Here is a 17,923-nt window from a genome sequence, read left to right on the forward strand (position 1 = left end):
AATTTTCAGGAAAAGATGGTGATTTCAAATTTGGAGTATGGGTGGAACAAATGGAGTCTATGCTGAGGGCACAGGGCCTAGACACCCAGCAAAAAGTTGATTTTCTGCTTTGGGGATCACAAAAAGAAAAGTGATGCTACTAGAACCAAACCAGCGGGGGTCCTCTACAGCCATTTTAAAATGATTTATTACAAAATAATCTAAAAGGGTGTACAAAAACAATAATTAAAACCTGCTACTGGCCAGTCAGTAGTTAAAGATAAAAAGGGTTAAAAAGCCTATTGAGCAGCTGAGTGGTTTCTCCCCCTCAGGCACAGTCGATGGGCTCGCTCCAGTCTGAGTCTGGGGAAAGGGCAAGGTCCCTCCGTGACCCTGTAGCTCCGCCCGTGGCTCGCTGCCACCGCTCCGTGCAGTTCTCTGCGCGTACCAAGCCGCCGTCTCGTCGTCCCGTCTGTCCTTCCACAATCCTCCCGGCAGGGGCTATGACAGTCCGCCCACGGTCCTCACGGCAGGTGGAGGTGGAGACGCCGTCACGCGAGCGCACAGAGCACAGAGGCGCACACACAATCACCGTCCGGCTTGTCAGCAGTCAACAACCCATTCATACAGATGTGGACGGCTGGGTTACCTTCCTTTTACTTATCGTTTTAGAGCGTATCACATCGCCGTCTCGTCTCGTCTGTCCTCCCACGGTCCTCACGGCAGGTGGAGGTGGAGACACCGTCACGCTAAGTGGAGAAGAGCACAGAGGCGCACACACAATCACCGTCCGGCTTGTCGTCAGTCAACAACCCATTCAAACTGCACGGCTTCATGGAGCACACCACATCTCCCTTGTCACCCCGTGACATAATCAGTTCTTCCAAAAGGTTTTGGCTTTCAGCATTAGATGAATATATCAACCTATGTTTTTTATGCAATGAACAGAGTGCAATGGACTATATTAACATTTTCATCAATTATTGTTTCACCAGTTGAAGATGCATGTTACACTGCCTACAACAGAGGTGCCCAAATTCCTTTCTATGAAGGGCACAAAAATGATCTGGATGGCCAAAAATAAAAGTTGTGTGAAATTACATTACATTAGATAGATTATATTTTAGGGGCGTCCGGGTAGTGTATTGATAGATTTTTCCTGTCTACCAACACGATTGATTGGCTGTGTTTCAACCTCTTGGTAACATGACTAAATATTGGTATGTCATCTTACAAGCAATAGATCCCTTTATTAGCTTGGTAAATTAGATTAGATTAGATTTATTATTGTCCTTTCGGAAATTATTTTTGCATCTGTTGCAGTCATACAAAATATATACAATACATAATACAAAATACAATACAATACAATGTTTGCTCCCAAAGTGTTTCACACCAACCCTGCTGATAAAAAATATTAAATTTAGCAGAGCTATGCTGGATTGTATAAAAGATGTCTGGGCACAGGAGGTCTGCAAGGGTGGTACCCTGTGGGTGAGGGGGGTCCGCAGCAGACACAGGCTGTCATCTGTAGCAGCTCCCGAAACATGTAGGCTATCCATGAATTTGTCTAAAAAATATTTCCACAAGAGTTTCCTCTGTCCTGTTTATAACTACAGTTTTTATTCTTGCTGTGCTGCTCGACATAATGATTTATCAATGTACCTTTATATCAGCCTGGCACAGCTGGTACCTGTTGACTGCTCTCTGTGTTGGCTGGAGAGGAAGCCGTGCCCTCCAGCCCTCTGTGAATCCGTGATAATTATGATAAGCCTGAATTGTGTTATTCGACTGGACTGTCTGCCCTCTGAGCACCGGGCAAGTGGTCTGACGAGCAAAGACAGAGAAAGTATGTATGTTGTTAGTTAGATAGTTTGTTCACCCATCACCTTATAACATTTTCATACATCATGTATACTTGTAAACCAGTCATGTTGTCTAGCAGAGGTTCCCAAACTTTTCAGACCAAGTACACTATCAAACCAAATTTCCAAAGTACCACTTAGCACTGTAGGTGAATCAATCTATGAAAAAAAAGCACTTAACCCCCAAAAAATTGAAACAAAAGGTTTCTCAATGGATTCTGGTAGTATTGGGTCTCCTAAATAACATACTAAAAGTCTACCAAAATCTACCTCCCAGAAAGCCGCCGTTTCCAAGATGGCGGCCCAGATGGCGGCGAGGAGCTTAAAATGGCTATATCTCAAATTCAGAAAATGATGCAAAGGATTTTTCAACTGATTCTGTTACCCCTGGACATGCTTACGAACATACTAAAAATCCAGGAAAATACACCTAACAGAAAGGCTTAATTTTCAAGATGGCATCCAAAATGGTGTCCGACCAAGCTTAAAATGGCTATATATCTCAATAGAAAAAATATACAAATAATTTTGTCACTTGATTGTGGTACCCCTAGACATACTTAGGAACATACTAAAGAACTAGGAAAATGCACCTTCCAAAAAGGCTTCATTTTCAAGATATTGTCCAAAAAGGCGATCGGGGAGCTTAGAATGGCTATATCTCAAATAGAAAAAAATGTTACAAAGGATTGTTTTAACTTCTGGTACCTCTATACATTAAGAACAAGCAAACAATCTAGATAAATATATCTGCTAGAAATGTGTCATTTTCAAAATGGCTGCCAGTAGCTTACATTGGCATATATCTTAAAAATGGTTACTATTCAACCTAAAAAGCTGGTTTTGGTGTTGAACACAATACATTGCACACTTATTGTGGTCTTTATTCATCATCATCTTCAAGATCCACTGGGTGAAACTTGTTATGTGGATTGTCACATTCCTGAAGTTGACATGGTCCACAGACAGTTGAGTTCCTGTCAAGAGATCTGAATAAACAGAGACTGATCAAAATGATAAGTGATGAACTGAAAGAACGGAATTGCACTGTGGTCAATTCACTTGGAGATGCTGATGTAGACATAGTAAGGGCCGCAGTGGGATCATCTCTTCTTCACACCACTACGCTGATTGGAGAAGATACTGATCTCCTTGTCTTACTCCTTTACTATGCACAGAGAGATAGTAAGGGCCTTTATAGTCGAAAACTGATGGCAGTTTTAAAGTGTATGCCATAAACCATTTGAAAGAAGTACTCTGATATGAAGTGTGTTCTCAGTTGATGTTCATCCACGCTGTGACTGGCTGTGACACAACTTCTCGGATCTTCGGAGTTGGCAAAAAGACTGCGTTCCAGAAACTTGTAAAAGGTGATCCTGTCATTCGGGGTGTGCCAATGCATTCACTGTACCAAACCAGACAACAGATGTGATCGATGACCTTGGGTGCCAAGCAATGGCTGTCCTCTTTGGTGGGAAGTGCACAGATTTGCTTGCGACAATGCGATATAACATTTTCAGCAAGAAGGTTGTCTCAGCTTCATCAACTGTAACGCCTGAACGTCTACCACCAACTGAATCGGCTACCATATTTCACTGTCGTAGAGCATACTACCAAGTCATGGTCTGGATGGGAACAGATGATGGTATGGATGCCCTAGACTGGGGGTGGAACCTGCAGGACAATAGATTTGTCCCACTCATGTCAACAATGAATGTTGCTCCAGACAGCCTCTTGAAGGTCATTCATTGTAACTGTACCACTGCCTGCAAGACACTCCGCTGCTCATGCAGGAAACATGGACTACCTTGTACAACTGTCTGTGGACCATGTCAACTTCAGGAATGTGACAATCCACATAACAAGTTTCACCCAGTGGATCTTGAAGATGATGATGAATAAAGACCACAATAAGTGTGCAATTTATTGTGTTCAACACCAAAACCAGCTTTTTAGGTTGAATAGTAACCATTTTTAAGATATATGCCAATGTAAGCTACTGGCAGCCATTTTGAAAATGACACATTTCTAGCAGATATATTTATCTAGATTGTTTGCTTGTTCTTAATGTATAGAGGTACCAGAAGTTAAAACAATCCTTTGTAACATTTTTTTCTATTTGAGATATAGCCATTCTAAGCTCCCCGATCGCCTTTTTGGACACTATCTTGAAAATGAAGCGTTTTTGGAAGGTGCATTTTCCTAGTTCTTTAGTATGTTCCTAAGTATGTCTAGGGGTACCAGAATCAAGTGACAAAATTATTTGTATATATTTTCTATTGAGATATATAGCCATTTTAAGCTTGGTCGGACACCATTTTGGATGCCATCTTGAAAATTAAGCCTTTCTGTTAGGTGTATTTTCCTGGATTTTTAGTATGTTCGTAAGCATGTCCAGGGGTAACAGAATCAGTTGAAAAATCCTTTGCATCATTTTCTGAATTTGAGATATAGCCATTTTAAGCTCCTCGCCGCCATCTGGGCCGCCATCTTGGAAACGGCAGCTTTCTGGGGGGTAGATTTTGGTAGACTTTTAGTATGTTATTTAGGAGACCCAATACTACTAGAATCCATTGAGAAACCTTTTGTTTCAATTTTTTTGGGGTTAAACCATATATTGACTCACCTCTGCGGCTACCAACTTTTACCCCCATAAAGAATAATTGATTTAACCATGCAATAGCATCAGAAAGGCTAAACAGTAGTAGGCTACTGTTGCGAGTCAGACCCCAAATAACCAACACATAAACAGATGCATGTAAACATCTTATTTGCTGATAGGCAATGGGAATAAATCTGATTGAAACAAACACCAACACATTAGCTAGTTGCTTAACGTTAAGTTAGGTTAGCCGCTTGGAAGCGAGTTGGTACGTTAGCTGAACTTATAGCTACAGAACCAGACTGATAACTTTTCTCTGAAACACGCTGTGATGGAGGAGGCATCACAGTTAGTATATATAACCTTAGATATAGAAAATGAACATAACAAGCAACCAACCTGGCTTGCATCAGCCAGTTATAGAGCTAAAATAACGTTAGCTAACTTATCCGAGAGCAGAGATATGGTTAACGTTAGCTAAGCTAACGTTAACGTTAGCTACATTAAGTTAGCAGTTTTCAACAGCTAGCCTAACATTAGTTGCATGCAAACCAATATGCAATGTTAAAACAACCTAACATCATCTCGCAAATATAATTTTGTTCACTTAGCGTACCCCATGAATGCTGCTCCAGCTCCCTCTTCAATCGGTTGCTCTCTGACCTATGATGCTCAGACTCTCCAAGCTTCCTGTCTGTGATGGAAGCTGTCATCAAGGCCGGAGGAGGTCCGTGTTTGCAAGATAACAATTAATTTTCTTTATTTTTGTCGTCATTATTATCAACCATTAATCCCCCTGGCATGTTTGTGATTGTGAAAATTTAGATTAAACTGGTAGCCTAATAGCCAAAGTATTCTGGATACCAGTGTAAGGCTCCTTGGTGCAATAAAGTTTTTTTTTTTTTTTTAAGGGGGTGGGTTGGCGTTGAAAGTGGCCAATCATAGAGGGCCAGAGGCCTGCCTTGGTTTCCGCCCACAATTGTCAAAAGTTCAACACGAGCGCGTAGAATTCAACCAACTCCAAGCGAGCGCGTAGAACTCGACCACGGGGGCGGAGGAGAGAGATAGTCTGCGCGCGCAGAGCTCAGCCACGAGGGGGGAGAGAGAGGGAGAGGGAGGGAGGGCAACAGCAGTCTGCGCGCGCGGTAGAGCAAAATACGCGCTGTGCTTTTCTCTCCTCGTCTTTGTGCGCGCGGGATGTCAGATTGCGCGAGTGAAACAATATAATACGCTCGTGGTTATGTTTGATTGAGCGCTCGAATAATGATATAAATGTAGTTCCATAGACAACATAATTAGGCTATGTTCCCGCGGGCGTGTCAAAGCTCAAACATAAACAAGACAAGTGTTATGGTATAGGGGTTTTGACCACAACATAAACTTAGACACTGACAACAATGAAAAAGTATGTGTGATTTTATTTTCACACATAAAAAAGGCAAACAGGGACACTGGACTCTCTACTCTCACATGCTAACAGGACAAGCTAACTTAAAGCCTGAGGAGTAGGCCCAAGCCAAGGCTAGAGCAGGCATTTGTAGCAGCAGCTAATACATCAAGTTGAGTCCAGCATCACAACACAAAATGTACCAAACAGAATAACAATATAAATAGAATAAATACACTTACTATTGCAATGTGGCAAGACAGAGCTACCAAGCTACGCCAGCTTCCCAGTTGTCTAAGCCCAAAGACTGGGGTCCCTATCGTTGCATCGGCGCTGTTTCTAGGCCGAGCGCCTGGCCCAGCTCAAATCAGTGGGCGTGGACCAGCGCACTTGATATCGTCCTGCTGGCGCTAGACGCAGCCTCAACCATTACAACCACGCCTTTTAAGCGTAAAATTATGCACCGTCATGCTCATTGGATAACTGCAATAAACGAATCGCACGCTTGCCTTTTTAGCTCCAATTCCAGTGATCCCGCAAAACCAGACGAAAGCCAAACGCTCTGCCCCCCCCCCCCCCCTCCCTTCATCCAGTCTGTCTGTCTGCATTATAGGCTATTATTCCATATTATTATGCTTCTCAAACCAATCTAACTGCAGTTTCAATACTGCAAGCATGTAAATACGCTACACTATAGCAAGATCAAAGTGAAAATAATGTTCTAAACGCATCAGCTAGAAAAATATAGCCTATTAGATTGGTGAAAGTTTGTCCAGAAAGATATCATTTTCTCTCGCCTGCTGCAGGAAGGATGATGCACATAAATATAGCCTACATTATGTTAAGTCATTGCATAAATGTGTTTTTATTGTAAAACTAATTGTGGAGTAGGGCCAAGTTATTGGAGCGGACATCATAGTATAGCAGATGACAGTAGAAGCTTCCGAAGCGCGTTCCGCTGTCACTTATCTAAATCACGTTAAATCCACACAGGGTATATATAGGCTCAAGAGGACATATATGTTTCACATAGGGTGGTGTTTCATTTCGATGTTTTATTTGGTCCAATATTGAAATGTTCTACAATTGCAGGTTGTCTTACCATTACACATTATTTGAGATCTACCTTTTATATCTATTTCGGCTCATTTGGTTGCTATTTACTAGCGAAATGGAGGACCCAATTGCATGCTGGGACAGGGACATTCACAGGCAGTAAACTTACAACTGCTATTTCCTATGGGAAGCTGGGTGCTGCTATGTGTTGTGTCTGTCTGAGCGAGGGAGTCAGAGAGAGAGAGAGAAGGGTGACAGAGAAGCGGCAGAAGAGCACTGGCGCACTGAATAGGCCTGGTTTCAGAGAGAGAACGAGAAGGGTGACAGGGGAGAGGCAGCAGAAGAGCACTGGCGCACTGAATAGGCCTGGTTTTCAAAGGCGCAAAGCGCTAAATTTACGGCAGGTGCGAAGATAGCAGTACGCCGAGATTTAAGGCCGACACGCCCACTTTGGCCCATTCTGGGACTGCGCCACGCCCATTCGGCCTAAAGCGCATTTGGCAGCGTAAAGCCATATTGATATTGTCCCAAAACAGGCGCAAGGCACGTTTTTTTGCGTTTAAGGCCCGTTTTAGCGCCGAAGGCCTGTGGGAGAATAGGGCCCTGGGTCTTCTCCTGCATGTTTCTCTTTTTTTGTGATCAAATCTTTTTATTTTCAAAACATTAAACACAAACAATACGCCAGACATAGAAAACAAATAAGACACCCCCCCCCCTCCCCACAAGGGTAAACAAAGAGAAACAAAAACAAAAACAGACTCAAAGATCACAAAATAAAGACATTATAACAGCTCTTTCAAAGCTTCAGCTGCCGCGAGCCACATATTCAAATTCACCTCCTTAGCCCCATTTGTTCGAGCTGTTGATAATTCAAGTAGATTACATCAAGAAAGGTTAACAACCAATGTCTAGTGGTCAGAATATAAGGGGGCTTCCAACGTACTGCTATCATTTTCTTTGCGGCCTCCGTCTAGTCTTGCCCGTTGGATAGTTGTGGCTTTTAGGCGAGGGCGCTTCCCGTTCCAAATAAACTTGGAGATGGCTGCACGGAGTTTACTCCAGAAATTTGAATCATGGAGCTAACAAAATTTAATCTAGGTAGCACATTCATTTTGACTATTGAAATGCGTGCCTGCAATGAGTTTGGCAAACTTGACCACCTCTCTAAATCACTTAGCACAGTGTTCAGCATCTCTGTGAAATTATGTTTAACAATGGCATCAAGAGAGGAGAATATTTCGATACCCAAATACCGGAAATGCTGAACAGAGGGAATATTAGTGGGCAAGATGGTAGACCTAGCAGCTGCATTCAGTGGCAGAAGGGCAGACTTCGACCAATTGATCTTGAAACCAGATAATGCACCAAATTCTTCTAGCGCTGACAAAAGATGAGGAATGGACTGTACTGGATCTTGGACAAAAACGAGGATATCATCAGCGTAAAGCGCCAAATGCTGCTGTGTATCATGAACAATAATAGGTTTGATAACAGGAGACTGTCGAATCAACCAAGCCAAAGGCTCCAGCGAAATCGCGAAGAGCCCCGGGCTCAAGGGGCAACCTTGCCGAGAAGATCTAGATACCTGGAACAAGGCAGAGCAGATTTTACCAGTGAGAACCATAGCTGAGGTGTTAAAGGACCTTTATCAATTGTATAAAACCCTCTCCGACGCCTATCACTTTCAACACCGACCACAGAAAGGGCCACTCAAGACGGTCAAAAGCCTTCATCGCGTCAAGGGACAATAAAGCCGCTGGGGTTTGAGAAGCTGAAGATGCATTGATTATGTGTAGCAGGCTCCGTGTGTTGTCAGCGGCAAGCCGCCATTTAATAAAGCCTGTCTGATCACAGTGAATCAAGAAGGACATATGCGTTTGTAGGCGATATGAGAGTAATTTAGCGAAATTTTTTACATCTGCATTCAAGAGACTAAGAGGTCTATAATTACCACATTCTGTTGGGTCTTTATCTTTTTTAAGAAGTAAAGAGATTACTGCAATATTAACTCATTCTCTGCCAAAGACGTACCCGGACATACTTTTAACAATGGCGTTCTGTGCCAAAGACGTACTCGGACGTACTTTCATGTTTTGGCTGTTTACATTACATCAGACACTTTCCCAGCCTGTGACATTGTTTCAAGTCAAACTGATAAAAGGAACCCGCTAGTTTAGTATTTATGGGTGGAGCCTGTGGTCGAAACAGAGTCCGATCCAGAGTTCTCGGCTGGCGACGATGGCGAGGAAGACGCCAGCGTTTTTGTTATTGCTCCACGACGGAGCGCCATGGCGACGAAGGCTCCCCTTCACAGCGTTTCCTCTTGCCAGCTCTCCCTCTCAAGGGAGAGTTCTGTCACACTCAAGGGAGGGGGAATCACATGGATACGTCAAACCGCGTCACACACCCGTCCCCAGCAACCAAGGCGAAACATGTATCACATAAACATTTCAAAGTTTACAGCATTAACGTAGCTATTGTGTGATCTTCTGTGCTAACGTTAGTTATGAGAGGTAACGTGACAGCAGGTAACGTTACAGCACTCGTTATTCCTGTGTGTGTGTGTGTGTGTGTGTGTGTGTGTGTGTGTGTGAGTGTGAGAGAGAGAGAGAGTGTGTGAGTGTGACCACATAAGGGTTCGTTCCATTTGTTTATGCTTTTATCAAGCTAAGCTAAAAATCCACATGGCAACTGTAAAATACATTCTCTTATTTTTTATTTTTTTATTTGAGAAAACAAATACTGTATATGTCTGATGTGTCACTGAGGCAAAAAATAAAAGGCTCAAAAGAGAGTTCTGCTTGAAACGGTGTCCTTCACTAAAAACCTCTTTATCTCATATTTCTGGAGGAAAAGGAGGGCATTTTTTTGTGAAAACAAGCTAACTTCCACTGCTTGTAACTAAACAAGGAAACATGGGAGAGTTTCAGTTTTTTACAAGGGGTAAGAAGAGAGTCTCTGCTTTATTGTGAGATATGTTGTGTAATTTTATTCCTAGCACAGAATATTCTGTGGGTCCTGGAAGATCAGGAAATATGCTCAAAATCCTGGCACTGGGAGCACACAGACCGAAATGACCCTGGCAGAGAATGAGTTAACATCCCGAGAGAAATTACCTTTTTCTATTGAACAGCATATCATACTAAGAAGAAATGGTCCAATTGTGTCCCAGAAGGTCAGATACAGCTCTGGCGGAATGCCATCAAACCCGGGCGATTTACCCTTCTTCATACTAAGAACAGCGTTTCGGGCTTGCTAGCTCATTCGCAACTTCCTCACTCAGACAAGGCATATTTAGTTGAGCTAAAAATTCATTGCATTTGTCCTGGTCAAAAGACACCTCGGATTTATATAGATCAGTGTAAAAACTGCGAAAAGTGTTATTAATCTCGGTGGGATCTGTAGTAATGTTACCTGCCTGTGACTTTATTGATGTGATATCAGAAAACTGATCATTCGTTCTAATTTTCATGGCTAATAGGTGGCTCGGTCTCGATCCATGGAAATAGTATCGTTGTCTAGTTCTATGAATTAAGAACTCTGAGTGCTGTTTAAGAATAACATTAATTTCTTTTTTGACTAGTTCACATTGTAGAGCTATGTGTTCTGAATAGTTAACTGATAAAGCGGAGTCTAACCTACCAAATTCATTCTCTAATTCTTGTAATTTAGATAAGCGTGCTTTACGCTGATTAGAAGCAAATAGCGTAGTATTACTCCTAATGAATCCCTTGATCGAGTCCCACAATATTCTAGAGTCGTCAACTGATCCCACATTAAATTCTAAAAATTCAGTAAATTTATCTACAAATTGTGTCCCTTCTCCTGCATGTTTCTCGATCTCACTAGGTTTGCCATTACATGCATCACCACACTCACAACATTGAGCACAGACATCACAACATGCCCAGGATGAATCGGCTTTCCCTGCTCATCATTGAAGATTTGAAGTAATTTGGCATGCCGGCAAGTTGTGCTGTTGGACACATACTGTTGCCTCTGGTCAGATACTCCTTTTAATTGTCCACCATGATACAATAGGATGGAGTGGGAGTCCGCACCATCTCTTCCAGTTCTCCCTATGGCTTGCATGTAGTCCTCTATTTCATTTGGTACTCCATAGTGGATCACTGTGTGAACATTCTTGAAGTCTACTCCCATACCAAGTGCTGATGTGGCAATAACCACTCTAAGAGTGGAGGCAGGATCTTTCAGGGAGTTACTAATGTTCTTTTTGACGTCCTCAGGGGTTGCTGAATGGTACATGTCCACCAACCTGTTTCCAGATTTGTCATTAGCACCTAATGGATGGCAAAAGTTCCTTCCCAGGTATGGTTTGAAAATATATGCATACAGTCAGCGATGGTTTTGCAGTAAATGACAATTTTTTCAGTGCTTGGTCCTTTTAGTTTGAGTTCCTCACACAACCATGCAAATGTGTTCTTTGCTTTTGATGAGACCTTCTTTGATGCAAGCCTGATGTTTGACCGATCAGGTCAACACACTGCAATCTCAACACAGCCCTGGTTTCCAATAATCTTCATTAGCTCCTGCCTGGTCTTCTTTGATGCTGTGGCTGTTGTGGCAAACACTGGCACAGATTTGGGGAGCAGTGAACGAAGCTCACCAACAAATCCACACCATTTCCGAAATGGTGATCTGACTCCTTTTCCTTGGCCCCTGTTTGACAAAGGAAAAACAATGTCAAACATAAAAACACAACTAGTTGTCACATACCAAAATGCTGTTAGGTTTTCACACACTACTGAAGAATTGGATCATTAAATTATTTATTATCACACTTATGGAATATAGCATGTGAAATGTGATTATTAACAAACTGGTTATTATCTCGGGGCAAATGCCATACATTATGGTAGTCACAATAGACAATGGAAGGAATTTGTTACAATTACACTAATTAGCTTACTGTCCAGAAGTTAAGATTCTTAATTTTTCATTGTTTGCTTAAAATAACCAAAATCTCGAGATTGTATGATCAGACAGCAAGCTAACCCGCAAGTATAAAGTGGTGGAACTTTTAGATTTTATTTACATTATTATACTATCCCTGGGAGGGGGGGGGTGTCTGTATACTTTTTGTCATGTTAATAAGCGATTGTAGTTTGTATGGGGCCAGCATTCTGTTTATGTACTTATTGTATTATAATTATAGCAAAATAAAATAGTGGGGGAAAATGTTCTATGTATTCTCTTATGTATTTCATTTTCTAATAGCCTAACATACTGTATGTGTCTAAAGCTTCTGGCATACTCTTCGCGCACGCGCTGGAGGCGGGGCTCCGAGGAGGGCGCTCTATAACACTGCTCCAAATACCCTGAAAATTGTTTGCTGAGATAATAATTGTTATAATCATGCTATGACAGTTAACATTAATGGGGTAGGCTACTCACCACTGAATAACAGTGTGCACTTCATCCACTGCTATTCCAAGTAAACGATGTTGGAATATGGGTGTTTGTAGCACATTTCTCCAGTAGTCACTGCCGAGGAAGGTTTCTGGAGAGCCAAAGATGATGGAGTACTCGCCATGTGAAATCTTATGATCAATGTCCATGTCTTTCCCAGCACAGGCAGCAGAGATGCCTTTGGATTTCAACTGTTGTACTTGATCCTCCATTATCGATAACAGCGGACAGACAACTATAACTATTCCATTGTGGTGAGGAATTATTCGCCACTACTGTGGTAGGGAACAGCAGTACCGCCCGGGGTTAACATCAGGTATTAGTGAAGGCGGCGGCCTGCTTGACCAGATTTCCCTGTCAGTTAGAGCGTCCTCGTTCCTTTTTCTTTACTTTTTTGTGCAATAAACCATTTTTGTTGCAAATTTGATACTTGTTTCTGCATATTTCATGTTACAGTCCTAACCCTAGACTTGGGGCGTAACAATAAGGTAGGTTGTCCTCTCTCGCTGAGAGGCGAGATAGGCACTGGTACTATTTTGTTTTTAAAGCTATTGATGGGAAACTCCAGGGGCGGAGCGACCCTATCAGCCCAGAGGGGGCGAAGCTCTTAGGGGGGCCCCATCAAAAAAAAAAAAAAAAAAATTTTTTTTTTTGAAGGCCAGGCCAGGCCGCAGGGCCGGTTCCAGAACAAGATGACTAGGGGTGCATCCTAGATAGGAAGGGGTGCAGATGCCCGGCCGAAGGCCGGGCCCACTCTGACATGTTATTTTACTAAAAATAATGCATTTGACCATCATTTCAAGTAGAATGATACCACCCAAGCAAGAATATTTCAAAGTGCTTTACTGAAATATTTGGACCATATAATGATAATACAATTATCTCAACCTTAAAAGGTTACATATAGGTGCCAAAAAGCCATAAAATCACATCAAAGAACAAAGAAAAACAACAACTATAATTCAAGTTTAAACAGTAAGTGTGCAGCTGTAGCATTTATAAAAAAAAAAAATTTTTTTTTTTTTTTTTACTTTTCAACTGAGCATGCAGACAAATAAGGGTGCAATGCATGCTTTTGCACCCCCGTAGAACCGGGCCTGCCAGGCCGCGAAGAAAAATTTGCCTTTTTTGCATGTTTGAATCGGTTTTAGCCATATTTAGTGGAATATCTCATTTTAAACACACCAATGTTATTGTCTATTGATTGAATTCCTCTCAGACTCACACCACTGACTTTATTAAATAAAGTCATTTTAAGTCACAACTGTAAAATAGCTGATAGCCCCTATATCCGAAAACACAATTTGTCACTCATTGAGCCAAGTAATATTATGTCCAAGAAAGACTACAGTGAAGCCACTTTACAGACAAGCTTGTTCTGAAGAAGAAAAATAAAAACACAGGTTGCCAGCCAGGTGACCTGGCCTGCAAAAAAAAAAAAAAAAAAAAAAAAAAATTTGATGGGCCTCCCTGACGAGTGGGCCCGTGGCGGCCGCACCCTCTGCCCCGGCGTACGCTCCGCTACTGGGAAACTCCCACCATATATTACAGCGATGCTAGACTGGAATCATAGTACTTATCTTACCCGGTCAAATGATTGGCTCACTCTAAAGATTCCGCGAGTCCAGTCTGAGCTTGGAAAGTCGGCTTTTAGTTTTAACGCTCCAACCTCCTGGAATGAGCTTCAGCTTTTACTAAAAATGAATGCCCCGAACAACAGTTTTCCATTAAATAATGAAATAAGGTTTCCCTTAATTAAAGAAGTATCCTATGAATCTACCATTTAAGCCACTTAACTTTTTATTTTTAATTTACACTTGTCCAAATTTAGCCTCCCGGTCTTTGTGTTGAAAGAATTTCAAGAAATATAATATTAATATTTATATATATAATATTTGTATAGTTCTGCTGGTCTATTTTCATTCAAACATTAAACTAGATGTTCCTCTTAGTGTTACTATGTTAATTCTGTTGAGTCTCATAGTTAGATTACTACTTTAATCTATATTGTAAAGAAAAAAGAAAAGAAAATAACTTTATCATGGTTTTATTTTGAAGGCAAAATCACTAAACGGGAAGGGAAATTCACGGAGGCGTCGTTGTGGCGTTATTTTGAATCCCACATAGGTTACGCTTAGTTCACACAGAGAACCTACGCCTTGCCTTGCCTCAACCCACGCCTATGCCTGCAGACTTTGAGCTGGGCGTGAACCTATTACACGCTTTTGCGATCACACCGCACGCCTTTGCACGCTGAAGCTGGAGCCGAGTCACAAGCGCCTCTCCTCTCTCCCGACTGTATTTTTTCATGTGTGGTCCCGAATTATCATGGGTAGGTCAAATAAATCGGATATATTTAATGTTCTATTGATGCTGGATATGTATAACCAGGTCTGACTATAGTCGGACATTTTAGAGAGGTGATCTTGCAAGAATATGTGCTGGCACAACAACAGTGTCCATCTTGCTTCTTCAATGGCCAAGGGCAGCATCTGTTATTCTGGCCTCATAATAAGCAAAGTCAAATAACATTAAAATACATTGTATGCTTTGGTGCGATGTAGGATTTTGTCTTTCAATATCCTCATTGCAGCCTCGCTGCAGCCTCGCTTGGTGTTGTTGCTTCTCACAGGAATGGTGTCCCTGTGTAACAGAGAGCCCAACATGAGGCATGAGCGCCTGGCCAATCCCGGCACTTGACTGCTGCGTAGGTGGGCAAAGGGCGTGGTTTTTGCGTAACCTATTTGGGATTCAAAATAAAAAGCATTGTTGCCACATCCAACACGGAAGAACAAAAACAAAACAGGAGCAACAAAGTGTTGTGCGTTAGGAGTTTTTTTTTAAGGTTTGTCTGAGGGAGGAGAAATGACGCCGTGATGATAGGAGGCGTGAGGAGTGGTGCCGTTTTTTTCCGAGGACTGACAGAAGTTTTGTATGAGCTATGATAACTGAGGAATGAGGACTGATGACTGACAGAGGTTTTGTATGAGCTATGATAACTGAGGAACGAGGACTGATGACTGACAGAGGTTTTGTATGAGCTATGATAACTGAGGAATGAGGACTAATGACTGACAGAGGTTTTGTATGAGCTAGTAACTGAGGACCAAGGACTGATGACTGACAGAGGTTTTGTATGAGCTAGTAACTGAGGACCAAGGACTGATGACTGACAGAGGTTTTGTATGAGCTAGTAACTGAGGACCAAGGACTGATGACTGACAGAGGTTTTGTATGAGCTAGTAACTGAGGACCAAGGACTGATGACTGACAGAGGTTTTGAGCTATGAGGATTGAGGACTGATGACACATCTACCCCAGAGCATGCTGGGAACTCCGCCCACAATATGTTTCTTTTCACCGCCAGCCAATGGAAAAATTCAGTATGTTACAGCCAGAGATTTCAGGCGGACACTGGACTTTTGGTCGCAGTTTATTTATTTATTACCGCAGCACTTTCATTAAAACAAAACAAACACGGCATCAATGATTCCCCTTCTCTGTCTGGCTGCACGTTATCTGCTGCTTGACAACTGCTGTGTTAGCTACAGACTGTTATGTTCTTCTTCTACTACAAGAAAACCAAGACTTCTTCTATCCCGTTTACAACAGTCGCCACTTGCTCACAGGTACTGCCTTGTGGCGAGAATCATGTAGTGCATTCTCACACACCAAAGTATACTTCTCTCCACTGTCAAGTGTTCCAACTGACTGTCTATAGGGAATGCTTTCCACAAAATCATGAACAATGAAGAAAACCAGAAAGAATAAAGTTCCACTTTTACCAAATAAACCAAAATAGATGTTCTGCGACAAGTTATATCATTCTAAATAAATAAATACATGTAAAATAGGTTGTTGGTCTCCCATAGTAAACATAAACATAATGAGCATAAGCATATTCCCATATTGCCCCGTCAGCATCAGGTGGGAGATGGGTGAGGTTTGAATTGAGAGGAAAAGGTGCAACATATATGTTCCTCTTTCAAGATACACAATTACACATACAATACACATATTCATAACTAATATATAATATATATGGTGATGGTAATAGTTATATATATACTTATATATATAAGATATGGTAATGGTATATATATAGGTATACATAATATGTGATATAGTTTTATGAATATTCTACACATCTGTAATGGTATATAGGTCATTCTGATGTATGCAATATCTTGAAAGCAATGTAATATCCGAAATTGTACCGTTTGTACAGAATGTAAATTTTGTATGTGATATCTTAAAACTACAAGTTGTTTGACCCCAAGAAGAATAGCTGCAGCTCTGCTGTAGCTAATGGGGATCTTAAATAAAGACAAAGACAATTGAATTCAAATAAGGAGCAACTTTAATAGAAGTTAGAAAACAAAACAGGAAAAATGTTATCCAACATGGATGATGGCAGGTCACTGAAGGAACACTGTTTTTGTTTGTTTTTCACACATTTCTAATCTATAAAGTCACACTTTTCAAACAGTGTCCTAAAAATAGGGGTCGACCCCCCCCCCCTCCCCAAAAGAAAAGAGAAAAGAAAAAGAAAACAGAATCACATCTTCCATCTTTGTCTGCAGGAAAGTCTGTTCAACCATCAATGCACCCGCACCGCCATGCAGCACCATGTGACTTCAGTAAATGTCTCAACAATGAAAGTGTATAGTGAATCAAATCATCCATGACTGAATTAATCACTATCAATGCTAAAATATTCATTCATATTATTCTTGACCACAATTTCTCTATTTCCTAAAATTCATTTTCCAACAATGTAAATCTTTTACAAAAATTATAAAAACTGCAACAAGGGCATAAGGTGATATGGTACAACTTGTTTATAATTTTCACAAACAATTGATAGAAACAATACAAGAAAAAGAGTAGAGCAAAGAGAGGACAAAATAAGCAAATACAGCGAAGCTGAATAAAAATCAATCATGAACATGCCAATGAATTACATGGCAAATCTGCACACTGTGATATTTGTAGGAAATATTTAAGATGGTTTTGTTGCATACTGTGAAGAGGGTAAAAAGACACGCACATCCAAAAACCCACTGGGTTGGGTGCTGGATCAAAAGATACCTGGGATAGTGAAAAGAAGTACTCCGCACACCTTTGGAGCTCCCGTTTGAAGGTTTTTATTTAGCGTGATGTTTCAAGCCACACAGGCTCTTCCTCAGACGCTTTCTGATGTAACAGAGAGACACCAACCACCCTTTGTTGAATACTGTGTCATGGTTTTGCTTGTTACTTTTAACTGAGAGGATGTTAACTTTCCCATTTTCTTTCTTCCCAAGCTTCCTTCCACTTTTCTTCCTTTGCCTAATTTTTTGTCCATCCTTTCTTGTAATCACTGCTTTTTACATGAAAAGGACAGATGATCAGATTCTGTACAGGTTCAATAACTCTGACGTCCTACACATCTGAACCTTTCACACATAGCTTAGACAAGCAGCACATCATGCTGTGTGGATGCTGTGTGAAGTCAACAGAGCCGTTTAGGGTTCAACACAGCAAGAGTTTGCACTAGAGTTTGACCTCACGCAGTACAGATGGGCTGCGTCTTCCACACACGTCTTCCAGGTTGTATGCCTT

At 41.4% G+C, this 17,923-nt stretch overlaps 1 pseudogene across 1 annotated transcript in view; it reads right to left on the minus strand.

Moving 5' to 3' along the window:
• Positions 1–307: 307 nt before the first annotated feature.
• LOC310773090 (organic cation/carnitine transporter 2-like) overlaps positions 308–17,923 on the minus strand; it is a 43,682-nt pseudogene continuing 26,066 nt past the window's right edge. Inside the window, exons 11-12 of the transcript in view lie at positions 701–728; positions 308–502 (exon numbers count right to left, since the gene is read on the minus strand). The product of the transcript in view is annotated as an organic cation/carnitine transporter 2-like (transcript). The remainder of the gene's footprint in view (positions 503–700; positions 729–17,923) is intronic.

This window comes from Poromitra crassiceps (assembly GCF_964638095.1).
Source record: "Poromitra crassiceps genome assembly, chromosome: 1".
NCBI lineage: Eukaryota > Metazoa > Chordata > Actinopteri > Beryciformes > Melamphaidae > Poromitra > Poromitra crassiceps.